Source organism: Cavia porcellus, unplaced genomic scaffold (assembly GCF_034190915.1).
Source record: "Cavia porcellus strain 051 isolate PalLab524CR breed Dunkin Hartley unplaced genomic scaffold, mCavPor4.1 scaffold_8, whole genome shotgun sequence".
Taxonomy (NCBI): domain Eukaryota; kingdom Metazoa; phylum Chordata; class Mammalia; order Rodentia; family Caviidae; genus Cavia; species Cavia porcellus.
In genome coordinates this window covers 71,107,180-71,121,441 of record NW_026947491.1, presented here as the reverse complement: position 1 = coordinate 71,121,441, position 14,262 = coordinate 71,107,180, and the positions used below count along the sequence as shown (strand labels likewise).

Genomic DNA, 14,262 nt, shown 5'->3' with positions numbered 1-14,262 from the left:
TCTTATAAAACAACCCCACTAGTTTATAATTGTTCCCTGACATCATTTCGAATTGTAAATCTTAGCACTCTGTCACTAGTAATTGGTATCATCACTATAATTTTAATTTTGGGTGACATTTGGGGTTGGGGATGAGCATAAAGATTTCTTAGGTTTTTAAGGCTAATCAGGTTTGAAAAATCAATGAATATACATAAACCTTGATTGAGTATCCCCAAATAGAAAACAAATTATACAAACAATCCTGAGAGTTAATTTCCTATATAACTGATTATGCTGTAGAGTTTGGAAAAAATTTTGTTTTGTTTCGTAGCTTAGTACCTTGTTCCAAATTGAAACTCAATTGCCCCTCTCCTATGATGTTGGTTATTTATTATAAATTGTTTGCTGGGAATAGCCATACCAGAAAATACTATCAAACAATAATTCAGAGAACTGGATGTTAAACAAGCAGACTAGGAACATCATATATAATTGTAGAGAAAGCTGATTAAACTCAGTATGCAATAATGATATTTTCTCACATCTGCCAACAACATGGAATCAACTTTTATTCTTGTTTGTTGATGTTATTTCCATTCAAAACTTAAAATACCATAAAGTCATTGCAGCGTTAAGTACATGTGCTTTAGATCTCCCAAGTCAGTGTCATAAATGTTTGTCAGAGATGCTCATTTATGTTGGTGCTATAACTTTCTGTCTATAATGCATAGATTCAGATAATGGAAAGCTATTTATAGATTTGTCTGTGTGAAATTCACAAATATTTCAGATGTCAAACTTAAGCTGAATTTTAAGCATTTTTATGCTCAGCTCAGACATCAGCTACTCTGATTATACTTTTCTGTATACAATTTCTACTTATATTCTTAACATTGAATTTAGTCTTATTGTTGATATTTAAGCATTAGGGAATTATAGACGATGTCTACAGATTCTTTCGATATTAAAATCTAATTATATGAAGTTTGGTTTATATTTTGTGTATACAGTTTATGTTAACTATTTTTAGACACAAGCTTTTCTCTAGGCAGTGACCAAGGTCATGTGCTGCTTAAGACAAATAACACTACTTGAATCTCTTGGATATTTTCAAAGCTGGAAACTTGCCCTTCCTCTGTGTTTATTGTATAATTCAGCATTTAGTGAAATAAAAAACATGGTATATATGGAGACTTGGTTCTAATTATGAAAACTCATTTTCCTTTATTTGTGAAAATCCTTCCAGATTAAAATGACCATCTCAAGAGAGGAATGGTGGCACACCTGTAAGCTCAGAATTTGGGAGGCTGAGGCAAGAGGATTACTATGAGCTTGAGGCCAGTTTAGGCTACATAGTGAATTCAAAACCAGCCTGGACTACATAGAGAGACCTGTCTTGAAAAAAAAATCATCTCAAAGTCTACCTTCAATACTAAATTCCCTAGAAGCAGGGAAGTCCTCTGGTTTAATAATTAGGGCATAAATAATACTTCTGTAAGATCTTGTTTTCTCCAGAGAATTTCTAAGTAATAGGTATGACCATGGACCAGTTATACACTTGAGGACCATCTTCCACAATTTAATGTTCATAGTATTTTGAGAATGAATTCTTCTTGGTTCACCAACATAATAAAGAAGGATTTGCAGCTTTTAGAAAGGCACAGGTGTTTCGATGATTAAGAACTGAGAATTGCAATGTAAAAGCTTCTATTTTTTTTATTATCATGTATCTGAGTAATCTTGGAAGTCAATTCAAGAGACAAAAGATTTTGAAAGCTATAGCTTCAACAAATAAGTATAAATTCTGATCATTCTATTTTGTGTTTTGTGTTAATAGTTTAAATTCGGTAAGGGGCGACATAAAAAATACATGACGGTACTTAGAGAAGTGAAGGGATTTTTTTTTTTTGTTTTGTTTTTAAGTAAAAGCCTTCTGTTTAAAAAACCTGTATCTTGAATAGCCATCTGTATGATTTGAATTTATTTTGGTATTATACTATATCAAACAGGGTAAAAGTATGTAAAATGTATGTATGTGGTCTATAAAGCATCAATTACCATATCTGGGTTTATTGTTACTATAGGAATAAATGGTTCAATTGCCTTATTTAGGTGTGGCTAAACTTCCTTAGACAAAATATTTATTGTAACATGACAGTGTTCCTGGATTTATTGTCTATCGTCCCAGATACCTTACAGCCTAACCTGAGAGAAAATTTTATATTTTGTGAACAGTCAAAAAATGCCTATAATTGTATAGTATCTGGGTTTGTTTAGTAATTCAAAGTGGAGACTGTTCTATGCTCTCCTATGTTTATCAAATATCAAGAATGTCTACTCATTGCTTAGGGCACATATCATTTTCACAACTTTAAAACAGTGAAACTTATGTTCCCCCTGAATCGCCACACATGTAGCAGGACTAAAGGGTAAGCACTGAGATGGTATTTTAATAAGGGGTCATTCAGGAACTTACGTTAATTAGTTCACCTTTCTAAAGAAATATTTTTTATTTTTTCAATAGACAAAATTGTTTCAGATGCAAGATGATGTTCTGACATATGTACATTGTGGAATGATTAAATTTAGCTAATTAACAGGTGTATTACTTCACCTAGTTATTTTTGTGTTGAGGTTACAATGTTCATTGTGTATTTTTCAAGAATGACACTGTATTTTGCCACTAACGATAGTCTGCAGGTTCTACAATAGATATGTTCAATTTATCGTTCATAGTTCTCTTGAAATTATTCTTTCTACTTTACTTTGATTAAAAATTCCTTCAACCACCACGTTTCTCTATTTTCTCCTTCTCCAACAACCTCAGCCTCTGATAATCATCTTTCTATGAGATTAACATGTTTAGATTCCACAAAGAGTAAGATCATGGAGTATTTGTATTGTGCCTTGCTCTTTTGACTTAACATAATGTTCTCCAGGTTTATCCATGTTGTCACAAATGACAAGATTCCATTTTTATGGAATGAGTAATATTGTTTTGTTTATATATTTATTTTTATTAATGCACTTATCATGGTTTTGGCAATAATACTGTAATAAATCTGGGTGTGTAAAGCTCTTCAGCACACTAATTTCTTGTCCTGTGGATACATAACCAGCATTAGGGCTGCTATATATGAGGCAGTTCCATTTTTTTCTTTTTAATTTTAAAAACAAAAAATGAACAGAAACAATGGTATAGAATTTCAAAACAAAATAATAGCAGATTAACACTGGTTACTACATTGCACATTATTATCTTCAGAGTTGTTGTTGAGATTACAAGATGTAAATATTAAAAATGATCAAACAATGAAATCACAATCTGTTTTTTTTAGTGAACTAAAAGAGGTTAGTAGCCTAGTTCTCTATCTTGTGTGTGTGTGTACAGACAACACGTCTGCTTTTCCCTTCTCTCTTCCCGTGTTCACAATGTTGTACCAGCGTGTATTCACACCAGCTGTATGTAAGGGCCCCTTTTCTGCACATCTTAACCGCCACTTGTTATGTTTTCTCTTTTAGTCAACATCATGACAGAACAAAGATGACAGGAATCATTATGGTTTTGGTTTGTATTTCTCTCTTTAGTGGGGATGAACATTTTTATATACCTGTTGGATTTATATACATCTTTTTGAAAAATGTCTTTTGCCCGTTGGTTTTCTTTCTGAGTTGCATTCTTCATATATTTTGGATATTCAAACCTAGTTTGCAAATAGTCTCTCATTTTATAGTTTGCCTCTTCACTCTGTTGACTCTTCCTTTCCTGTGGAGAAGCTTCTGGGTTGGATGTAATCCCCTGTGTTCACATTTGCTTTTATTGACTATGCTTTTGGAGTTATAGGAAAAAATGTCACTACCCAGGCCAAAATCACAGGGTTTCTTTTTTTTTTCCCTCTAGTAAGTTCATATTTTAATGTCTTACAGTTATTTAGTCCATTTGATTTTTACAAATAGGATGAGAAATAGGAGTCTAGTTTTGCTCTTTTGCATACAGATATTACATATTTCCAACACCATTTATAGATAATTATTGGTTGAAAATGTATGGATTTGGCTCCTCTGCTGTGATCCTTTTATCTCTGTATCTGTTTTTGTACCAGGGCTGTGGTGTTTTGGTTATATAGATTTATTGTAGATTTTATAGTTAGGTAATATGCTGTTTATAGTTTTACTCTTTTTTCCAAATTCCTGAACAGATAAATCTTAGGCGAGTCTATGGGAATTTTAGGAGTGTTTTCTTCTATTCTGGTGAAGAATGTCTTTGGTATTCTGATAAAGATTGCATTGAATCTTTACAATTATTTCTAGTATAGACCTATAACAATATTTTCCCAATTCCTGAGTATAAAATATCTCTACATGTGGCTTTAATTTCTTTCATTAATATTTTATGGTTTTCAGTGTAGAGATCTTCTACCTTCTTGGTTCAATTTATTCCTGTTTATTTTTTTTTTGTAGTTGTTGGAAGTAGGATTGTTTTCTTCATTTCTTTTGCAGTTAGAGTTTAGAAATGCCACTGACTTTTATATGTTTATATCTGTGTCCTACAACTGAAGTGTCCTGCAAGTGAAATCATTTTCGGAATATATATACATCACCAAGGAGAGTAGGCTTTCTTTCTCTTTTTTTCTTCCTTCCTTCCTTTTCTTTTTTTTTGGACCTGGAATTGAACTCAGGACCTCTCTTGCCAGGCAGGCATTTTTGCCTCTGAGCTATGTCTCCTGCCCCTACACTGCATACATTTTTTTTTTTTCCCCAAGAGTAGGCACTCTTATGCAGCTCTGGATTTTCTTTTCTTTCTTTGATTTTGTTTTTGTTTTTTGATATTTTTGGACTGGGAATCAAACTCAGGACATTGCAGTTGCCATGCCGCTGAGCTAAATCCCCTGTTTGGATTTTAAAGAAGCTTCATGTTCTTTTACCCTGTTGATGTTGACTTCGTGTTTGTTATACATAGCCTTAATTTTGTTGCGGTACATTCCAATCATAACTAATTTGTTTGCTTGTAAAATGCTTTTTCTGCATCTGTTAAAATAAATCATATGATTTCTGTCTTTCATTGTGTTAATGTGATGTATGATATTTCTTGATTTATACGTGTCAAACCATGTTTGCGTCTCTGAGATGAATTCACTTACAGCGAATGATTTTTTAAATGTGCTATTGAATTCAGTTAGCTGCAATTTTGTTGGGGATTTTTTCATTCCTGTTCATAAAGCCAGCAGTGTTATTCTCCCTGTGTTTCAGTATGGTTTTGGTGTCACGGTTGTGCTGGATTCACAGAACAACTATGGGAGTCTGCCTTCCTTTCAATTTTTTGGGGAATAACTTGTTAAGAACTATAATAATTCTTCAAATGTTTGGTAGAATTTAGCAGCAGATCCATCAGTTTCCAGGTTTTCTTTGATGGTAAACTTCATTGCTGACTTATTTTCCATGTCATGAAGGACTGTTTAGACCCTGTTTCTTTAAATTCAATCATGGCAGGTTTAGATGTCCAGAAACTTAGCCTCTTTTTCTGAGTTATCAAATTTCTTGACATATTCAAAACTGTCCCTCCTAATCTTTTTTTATATTTTTGTTCCATCAGTTATAACGTTTCTTTTTTATTTCATGTCCTATTTTATTTCTTTGAGTCTTTTCCCCTAGCAAGTCTAAGTAGAGGTTTGTTAATCTTGTTTCTTTTTTTTATTTAGAGAAAGCAAAACAGAAAAAAGGATAGAAATAATATAATTATTAAAATTAAATTAAAAATAGTAAGAAATCACTAGTTGATAAATTACATATTTCTATCTTAGAAGTTGTTGCTCAAGTCACAAAATCAAATCATAAAAAGTGGCAAATCTTGTTTCTTAACAATCATTTTTGGAATACATATACCCTATATATTATTTCCTTGATTTTTTTGGTATTTTCTTACTTTCTATTTTATTTTTTCCTCTGCTCTGACATTGATTATTTCCTTTCTTCCAATTTTGGCATGACTTTTTCTTGTTCCTAGAGATTCAGATTTAGGTTGTTTATTTGAGACTTTCCTTCTTTTTTGATATTGATATTTCATGCCTGGAGAACTGCTTCTGCAGTACCACAGAGGTTTTTGTATATTACATGTTTCTATTTTCACTGTTTAAAGAAAATTTTAAAATTCTCCCTTTATTTCTTCATTCACATATAGGTTATTGAGGAAAATGTTTCATTTCCAAGTATTTGTAATTTTTCTGAACTTTCTCTGGTTATAGATTTATAATTTTATACAACTATGGTCAGAAAAGATACTTGATATGATTTGAATCTTCTTACATTTGTTAAGGTTTGTTTTGTGGTTTACCATATGATCTATCCTGGGGAATGTTACATGTAGACTTGGGAAGAATTTGTATTCTGTGGCTGTTGGATAGAATGTTCTATAAATGTCTGTTATATCCATTTAGTGGACAGTTTAAATCTTATTTTAAGTTTCTAGGTAATTTTCTCTAGTTTTCACTCCTTGCTGTCATGTCCTTCCAAATGGGGGCTTTTTTTCAAAGGTGGGGCTTTTTCAGAAGTGGCTAGATCTAGTGTGTGGTACAGAAATTTTATTTATTTATTTATCTGGTACTGGGGATTGAACTCACAACCCCTTGCTTGCCAAGCAGGCACTTGTGCTGCTGAACTGAATGCCCAGCTCTGCTACAGGAATTAATTCATGGTGTAATGCTAGGCTCACAGCACTAGGACTAAGTGTGTGAATTTTACCTGCCCTAAGTAGCATGAATAAGATATAAGGGATAAAAAGTGTTATGATTGTCCCTTGCTTGCTTGGCCACATTCTGCTTCTCTAAAATGCCTGTTTGCCATGCCACCCTGCCTTGGAGTGATTATAGATGGAAACTTCTACAAACTGAGCTAAATAAACCTTTTCCCCTTTTAACTTTGTCTCAACAATGGGAGAAAAGTAACTAAGATACTTGCTTTTTGTTTTTGCTATATCTGCTACAGGTTTTTGCTTTGTAGTAACAATGAAACTTGCAAAGTATTTAAAGCAGATTATTTAAAATTAGAACAATCCAACTTTGATTGCAAAAGAGAAAAAAGGTTTAACCCCACTCACTTTTTTGAATTTTCAATGCTAGAATTTACCACTTTTTATAATACATACTCCTTGACAAATTATTATAGTCATTATTTACATAGTTTTAACTTTTACTCTAATGATATATGTGATTTGTATATCATTACATTATTAGAGTATTCTGAATTTGACTGTATTTTTTTATCCGTGATTTTTATCCTTTCAAATGGTTTAGCGTCACCCATTAACGTTCTTTTTTTCAGCTTGAAATGTCTTTAGCATTTCTTGAAAGATAGGTCTTGGGGTGATAAATTCTCTCAGTTTTTTTCTTTTACTCTTTTGAAGGTCTTTACTCGTTCATTTCTGCAGAACAGTTTTTGTGGATATTTTATTCTTGGTTGGCAAGTGCCCCCCACCCAGCATTTTGGAAATATCATCTTACTGTCCTTTATTGTTTTTTCTGAGAGTTTTCTGATAGTCATTGGAATTTCTTTATATGTTATTTCCTTCTTTTTCTGCCTTCATGATCCTCTTTGTTTTTGATCCTTGCCAGTGTGATTATAGTATGTCATGGGTTAATCTCATTTGGATTAAATCTCACCAGAGAACTTCAACCTTTCTGTACCTGGACATTTGTATCTTTCTCGGTTTGAACAGTTTTGTGCTATTAGGATAAAGTATCTATCTCCTTGTTTTTCTTTACTCCCTCTTGTTGCCTAAGACTTAAAGATTTACTCTTTTGGTGCATTCTTGTAAGTTCTTTTTTCCTTTTCCTTTTTTTTTTTTTTACTTTTAAAGTTTTAAAAATATATTTCGCATCATTCTGAATGGTTCATTTCAGTGCCCTCACTGCCAGTGTTGGGGATGAGGACCAGGACTGCTTCATTTCTCTGCTCTCTTTGTCTGTGATGAATAACATGTAAAGATATTGCATGAAACATTAAGCTTCACATTATCTTTGCTCTTTATCTGGATAGATTTGGCATCCTTCTTCCTGTCTCTGAACTGAAAACCCTTGATTTCTTTCTTTCTTTCTTTTCTTTTTGAGGCTTGGCAGCAAGGCACACAGAGGTTGCAGACCTGTACTGCCAGAGAAACTCACAACCACTGGCCAGAATCCAAGACACATAAATTCTATAGCTTTCTTTATTTACTTTCCTTTTTCCCCCTCATATTCCAAATAACTTGTCTTTGAGTTCACAGATTTCTTTCTTCTTTTTGTATATTATTTTGTTCATACTTTGTATTACATTTTTCACCTCATTCACTATACTTGTCAGCTTCAGGACTTCTGTTTGATTTTTTAAAATTATTACAATCACTTGTTAAAGTGCTCTAACATGCTTGAATTGTCTCTATGTGTTTCCTTAGTTCTGCTTCCTTAAAGTAGCTATTTTTAATTCTTTGTGGAGGCAGCTCACACATCTCTGTCTCTTTTGGGTCCCTTACTGACATTGTCTATTTGGTGATGGCCTTATTCCTTGATTTTTCTTGGTTCTTGTGATTATTCATTAATATCTCTGAATTGGATAAGTAGGTACTTAGCTCCATCTTTTCAGTCTACCTGTCTTTGGGAAGGTCCTCCAACAGTAAGCTTGAGCAGTGATTCTCAGAAAATTCTCTTGTATTCCCTAAGGCTAGGACCATTTCAGTCCTAGAGGATGTCCTAAACCAAAGACTACAATGTCCAGTATAATCCAGGCTGGCACACCATGACTTCCAAGGCTGGTTTGTGCTAGACTGGAATATTGCATCTATCAAGGATGGCAGTGTTTGGAAACATCTGACTCACATGGCTGCTAAGGTTTTGTCAACTCATGACTACTAAAATTGGCCAATGGTGACACAGGTTGGAATTTAAATCCATTTCACGGAGGCTATGGGTTTCTGTCTAACACAGGAACAGATCTACAAGCACAATCAGCTGTTCCCTCTGGAGTCAGGGCTATGCATCTTCCCAGGGCTGGATTCTACTCTGCTGGGCCTAGTTTGGAGACATGCAAAGTCCTATGCTTCTTTTTCATCCCTTCAATTAGATGGCATCTCTCTATGCTGTGCTGTCTGGGGTTGGGGAAGTCACATGTAGGTAATATAACCCTGTCTTTCTTGCCCTATTCAATACATTTTATTGGACTATAACAAAGTTCTGATTTCATTAGCTCTTTGTGAAAGTATTTTCACATATGGGTAGTTGATCAAATAGGTATTTCTGTGATACCCTCACTGGTCTGCTGTTTTGCTGTACCATCTTCCTTTATTTAGGTTTCTTTTACCGTTTTCCTTTCCAAATAATCCCATTTTGATCTTTTTCCCCTTTGGCGTATTCTTTATTGTCTACTAGAAAATAATTTTTTTCTTGGCAAATTCAATTGCTTTTGGACTTTTTGTAATTATATTCAATTTCTCTCTTAAATATTGTCTTGAAGCATATAGGAACTTGAATCTGAATCAGTAGGCAAAAATAACCTCTCAGGGAACTTAAATCAAATAAAGAAACTAGTCCTCTGTGGAATAACTGTTAGAGCATTACAGACAAAGGCATATATATTCAGAAAATGCCTTCTACTCTACCCCGAGAAGTTTTACCATTTAGTAATTTCCCTGAAGTAATAGGCTTCCACAGCTGACAATCACCATGTCATTTTCACACAGTATTTCTTTAACCAGGGATGGGTTCCTTGACAACGGATTGAAAAACACGTTGACTAAAATGGCCTTAATAAGCATACCTCATGACCTGCCTCCCCCGTGGTCTCATCAGCAGGCAATAAACTAGTCTCATCATCCTTAATTCTCACGTAAAAGATTATCTGTCAGAGAAGTAATTACCTAGCCAGATACACACCCCTTGGAGGCGAAGCCCAGAAATCATTATAATACTCTGTAATTAGTGTTTATTATTTTATCTGTTCATGTCAGGAGAAGTACAAAAAAAGTGCCCCTCAGCCGGACAATCCTATCATAACAAGATGTAGAGAGTATTAATGTAAAAGCTTTTCATTGTGTGCATTTTCTTTGCCATGGCAACTTAAAATCAGCTTGCTTCCAAGCAATTTGTGGCTCAACCACACTCCCTAACCCTGCATAGCACACCAGGCATTTCATCCAGGAGTATCTAAAGCTTTAGCCTGACTACAGGTGTAGGTGTAATCTTGACAAAGACCTGCATGATAAGCGCCTCATTTTTCTCTTCGGGGACAAGTAGTACATTCAAAGCTTGTTCTTGGCAGATGTTAGTCTAACGGAAATTCAGAATTCAAATCCTTCAAACCCCAGCCGTGCTGTGCGCTAAAATGGGGCATAAGTACACACAGATGCTTCCTGCATTTCAATAAAGTGCTGTTAATTGGACCTTGACTTTTGTTGCTCTGCACTTTGAAGCCATGGTGGTCCTTCTGTCTTCTTTAAGAGATCTGATAAGAATTATCTGATGCAGTAGGAACCTGAGAAAGTCTCAGCTATGGATTTTTACAACACTTATATATATAGTTTTACTTTTGAACAAAGGATAGTTTTCTCTGGGATGAGCAAAAGAAATGCATATATAGTCTTTAAAAATGGAAACTATTGTGTTTTAAAGTAGGAAACGGAATTCAGAATAACATTGTCATAGGTTAACACCTACCAGTATTTCAGAAGTAAAAAACCACTAAATTTGCCCAATAGGGAAATGAATACCCGTAATCCCAGCACTCAGGAGGCTGAGATGTGAGGATCATGAGTTCAAGGCCAGCCTAGGCTACATTGTGAGAAACTTATCTCAAAACAAAAAACTAAACAAAAATAAAAACAACCTACCAAATTATGGGAGAAAGTTGGGTGAAATAGCTAAAGAAATGAACAGTAGATTCTTTATATCTCTAGGCATAGTATCTCAACTGCAATTTGTTGATAACCACACATTATCTAGAATTGTCCTAGAAGTTAGAGGAGATGGGCGTGCTCAAGTGTTTAGCGCATGCTCAGTGGATGGAAATCTCTGAATAAGAACAGTTCTAGTAGATCACAACGCTACACATGTGGTGCTAATCTTTGCTGAGCTTTGCATTCTGTCCATGTTACATTGTTCTGTATAGGATTGCCATAGCTTGAGAAACCCTAGGAAACCTGAAGGGGTTCCAGAAAAATAGAAGTCTGGTGTGGATGTAGAGGTCTTCATGGACTAAGGAGAAGACTTCTTCAAAGTCTACTTGGGGAACTCCAGGGGAAGCTGATCTTCCTGTCCTGCTAACTGAGCTCTCCTCACGTTTAGGAAGGAACTTGCTTGACCCCAGCCTCACACGGGAGCATAATAGAAATTTTCTGATTGATTGACTGAATAAGGTATAACTATAAGGAACACATATCATATTGCAACTTGGCCAAATAGTGTCTCTCAACTCTGATCCCTACCTGTCTTACAGGATATCTTCTAAAAAAAAATCTATATGATAGGTGTTGCCAACTTCTCCCTCTTTTTTGGAGAAGACAAGTATGGAAGTAATGTTGAAAACAAGGCCATGATTAGAATTAAAATTCTTGATCAATTTTCATAGCAAGTGTAATTTTTTCAGATAAAAATAGCCCAACTCTAAAAGTTTCCCCAAGATGTTAAATTGTTTCTTGGAAAAGTGGGGTTCACATTTACAAATCATAAAACAAAACACAAATTGGAATGGGAAGATGTTGGTTAAATTCTTTGAGTTATATATTCTCTGGTATGACCTTTGCCAAGTTATGTAAATTTTTTTAGTTCTATTCCTACAAGTAATGACTATCAGAGCTGTTAGATTATTGTTTCAGTTATATGTTCCCTGGTATGACCTTTGCCAAGCTGTGTAAAATTTTAGGTCTATTTTTTATAAATAATGACTATCTCAGATTTGTTGCAAAGATAAAATGTGATAGTTCATGTAAATTATTAAGCACATTAATCCCTCAGCAATATCTATTATCTTTGTTGCCATATTTTCTTCTGGGTAATTTTAGTATACATTTAATAATTGTATTTGTCATAGTTAGAGTTCTATTTAGTGATGTTTTAGTACAAAAACATATACATGATTACTATATTAAGAGGGAAAGGACATAAAACATTTATTTGAAATCACAGCTTTTCAGGGCTGTGAGCTTGCTTTGATCTGAATCAGTCCAAAAGCTTAGTGGCTGGGGATATAGCTCAGCAACACAGTGCCTGCCTGGCAAGTGTGAGGTCCTGAGTTCAAGTTCCAGTGCCAAGAAAAAAAAAAAAAGACAAAAGCTTGAACTAACTAGGTCTTTCCATAAAACGTCAGAAAGCCTTATGTGGATTTAGTATATTATTGTGTACTATAGACTCTTTGAAATTCTAAGATGTTATCAAAGCCCATCTGTATTTCTAGAGTTCTCAGAGTACTCATTGGAATATATTCAGCTGTACCTTTCGGTAACCTTCAAAAAGGTCAACTTTCTGCATTCTTTGAAATATTACATAGAAATACTTTCAACTAGGTTTTAAAAAAAATGACAGAGCTTCATTTTGTGACAGTCTTGCTAACCTAATTAAGTAATCAAGTGATTTGTTATTTCAAGCATATCCCATTGTCTTTTTTGCATTTTGATTAATACACTGAAAAACATTCTCTGCTGATACGCTTATTGGGCTGAGAACCATTTACAAAACCATAAACTGAGAACTGAAAAATGAGGATGTTAATTGTCAGAAACATGACAGGAGCACTAGAATTAAATGTATTTCTTTCCCCAGGAAAAAATCATCAGGGAAGAATTTAGAGGGTAACAGATTCTCAACTCCCACCGCTTTTGAAAAGAAACACTTTGACCTTATCCAAGTTTCTAAACGTGCACTTATGTGAGTATTGATTTTGGGAGACACTATCATGACTTCTATAAATTCCCTAAGCTCTGTTTGCAAGTAAGAAGTGAGAACATTCCCAATTTGGCTGTAAGTTTGTCTAATGGCCATGTTTAGTTATGCTCTGTAGTGCTTCCCCAGCTATGGTCCTCAGGTCTATATGGGCATTCCAGCAAGCTCCTCGGCTAATCTCTAAGGATCCAAATTCTAATCTTTAAACTTTTGTTCTTGGCATGAGTTTTAGTGATTAGTGTTAAGCTAGTGTCTTGCCAGAAGCATTTGCCCAACTATGGGTCATGTTTTGTTTGTTTTTACAGCAAGTATGGTTGGAAAACTACGCTGCTGACATTCACAAGTGGTTCTTGGATCAGAACAGTGCGAAAGTCACTGCCAAATCAAAATACAGGAAGAACGTGAAATGTGCTTAAGCCAGAACACGAACACGAGGTTGGTTTATACTAGTATCTCTTTTGTTGATTCTTTTAAAATAATTATTTTCTTTTGGTACCAGGGGACCGAACTCACAACCTTGTGCTTGCCAGGCAGGTTCTTATACCACTGAGCTGTATCCTAGCTATAAAACAATTATTTTCTTTACAAATTCATTTCCCTAAACTGGCACAAGACACTACCTAACCTAGCCTGCTTGGCAGTAAAAAGATCAAAAGATTTGTTTCCTGTACATTATTTTCTTTGATTTTTTTTTTTTTTTTTTTTTTTTTGGTACCAGGTATTGAACTCATGACTTAGGGCTTGCCAGGCAGGCACTTATGCCACTGAGCTAAATCCCCAGCTCTTTGAATTTTTAAGAGCTTGCATTTATGTTTGATAGATTACACAACAATTAAAGATCGTTCAAGCTAGATCATACTTAGAATATTTCTAAATCTCTCTAGATTTGTCCTGGGTAAGGAATCTGTCAATAAACTAGGTTGGAATGAAAGGATTACATAATGGGATCAAATCTTGAGCACCTTCTAGTTGGTGAGGGAAAAATTTGTAAGGGAAAGAAATTTGAGTTTGATAATCTGAGAGCTATTTTAAGTATAGTATGAATACTATACTTATTCAAATTTAGGATTGAGGATTAAACACGACATTGGGGGAAAATTCCATGCTTTATGGCCTATGACCTATAAGAACTGCATAACACAAGAGAGAGAGAGAGAGAGAGAGAGAGAGAGAGAGAGAGAGAGAGAGAGGAGATGTCCTAGCTGGCAGCTTGTAAACACGCTGGAATGATAAACAAGAGATAAACATCGTAATTGAGCTAGGAATTAAAAAAATGGATTCCATGGTGATAAACTTAAATGTATTAAGAAGCTAAAGTGTGGTGTCTAGTTGGATACTGGACATCTCCACCTCTGGTTCTAATTGGTATTACAGGGCTCAC

The 14,262-nt window shown here is 34.5% G+C and overlaps 1 protein-coding gene and 1 long non-coding RNA gene across 5 annotated transcripts in view; one reads left to right on the top strand and one right to left on the bottom strand.

The window, feature by feature from the left end:
• The window catches only part of Syt1 (synaptotagmin 1), a 515,260-nt gene that overhangs the window by 55,511 nt on the left and 445,487 nt on the right, over window positions 1-14,262 (bottom strand). The gene's annotated exons all lie outside the window — the stretch shown is intronic.
• Window positions 1-14,262, top strand: part of LOC134477364 (uncharacterized) — a 42,638-nt gene that overhangs the window by 10,618 nt on the left and 17,758 nt on the right. For both annotated transcript variants that reach the window (XR_010049387.1, XR_010049388.1), the window contains exons 2-3: window positions 12,762-12,866; window positions 13,187-13,316. This is a non-coding gene — a long non-coding RNA (uncharacterized LOC134477364). The remainder of the gene's footprint in view (window positions 1-12,761; window positions 12,867-13,186; window positions 13,317-14,262) is intronic.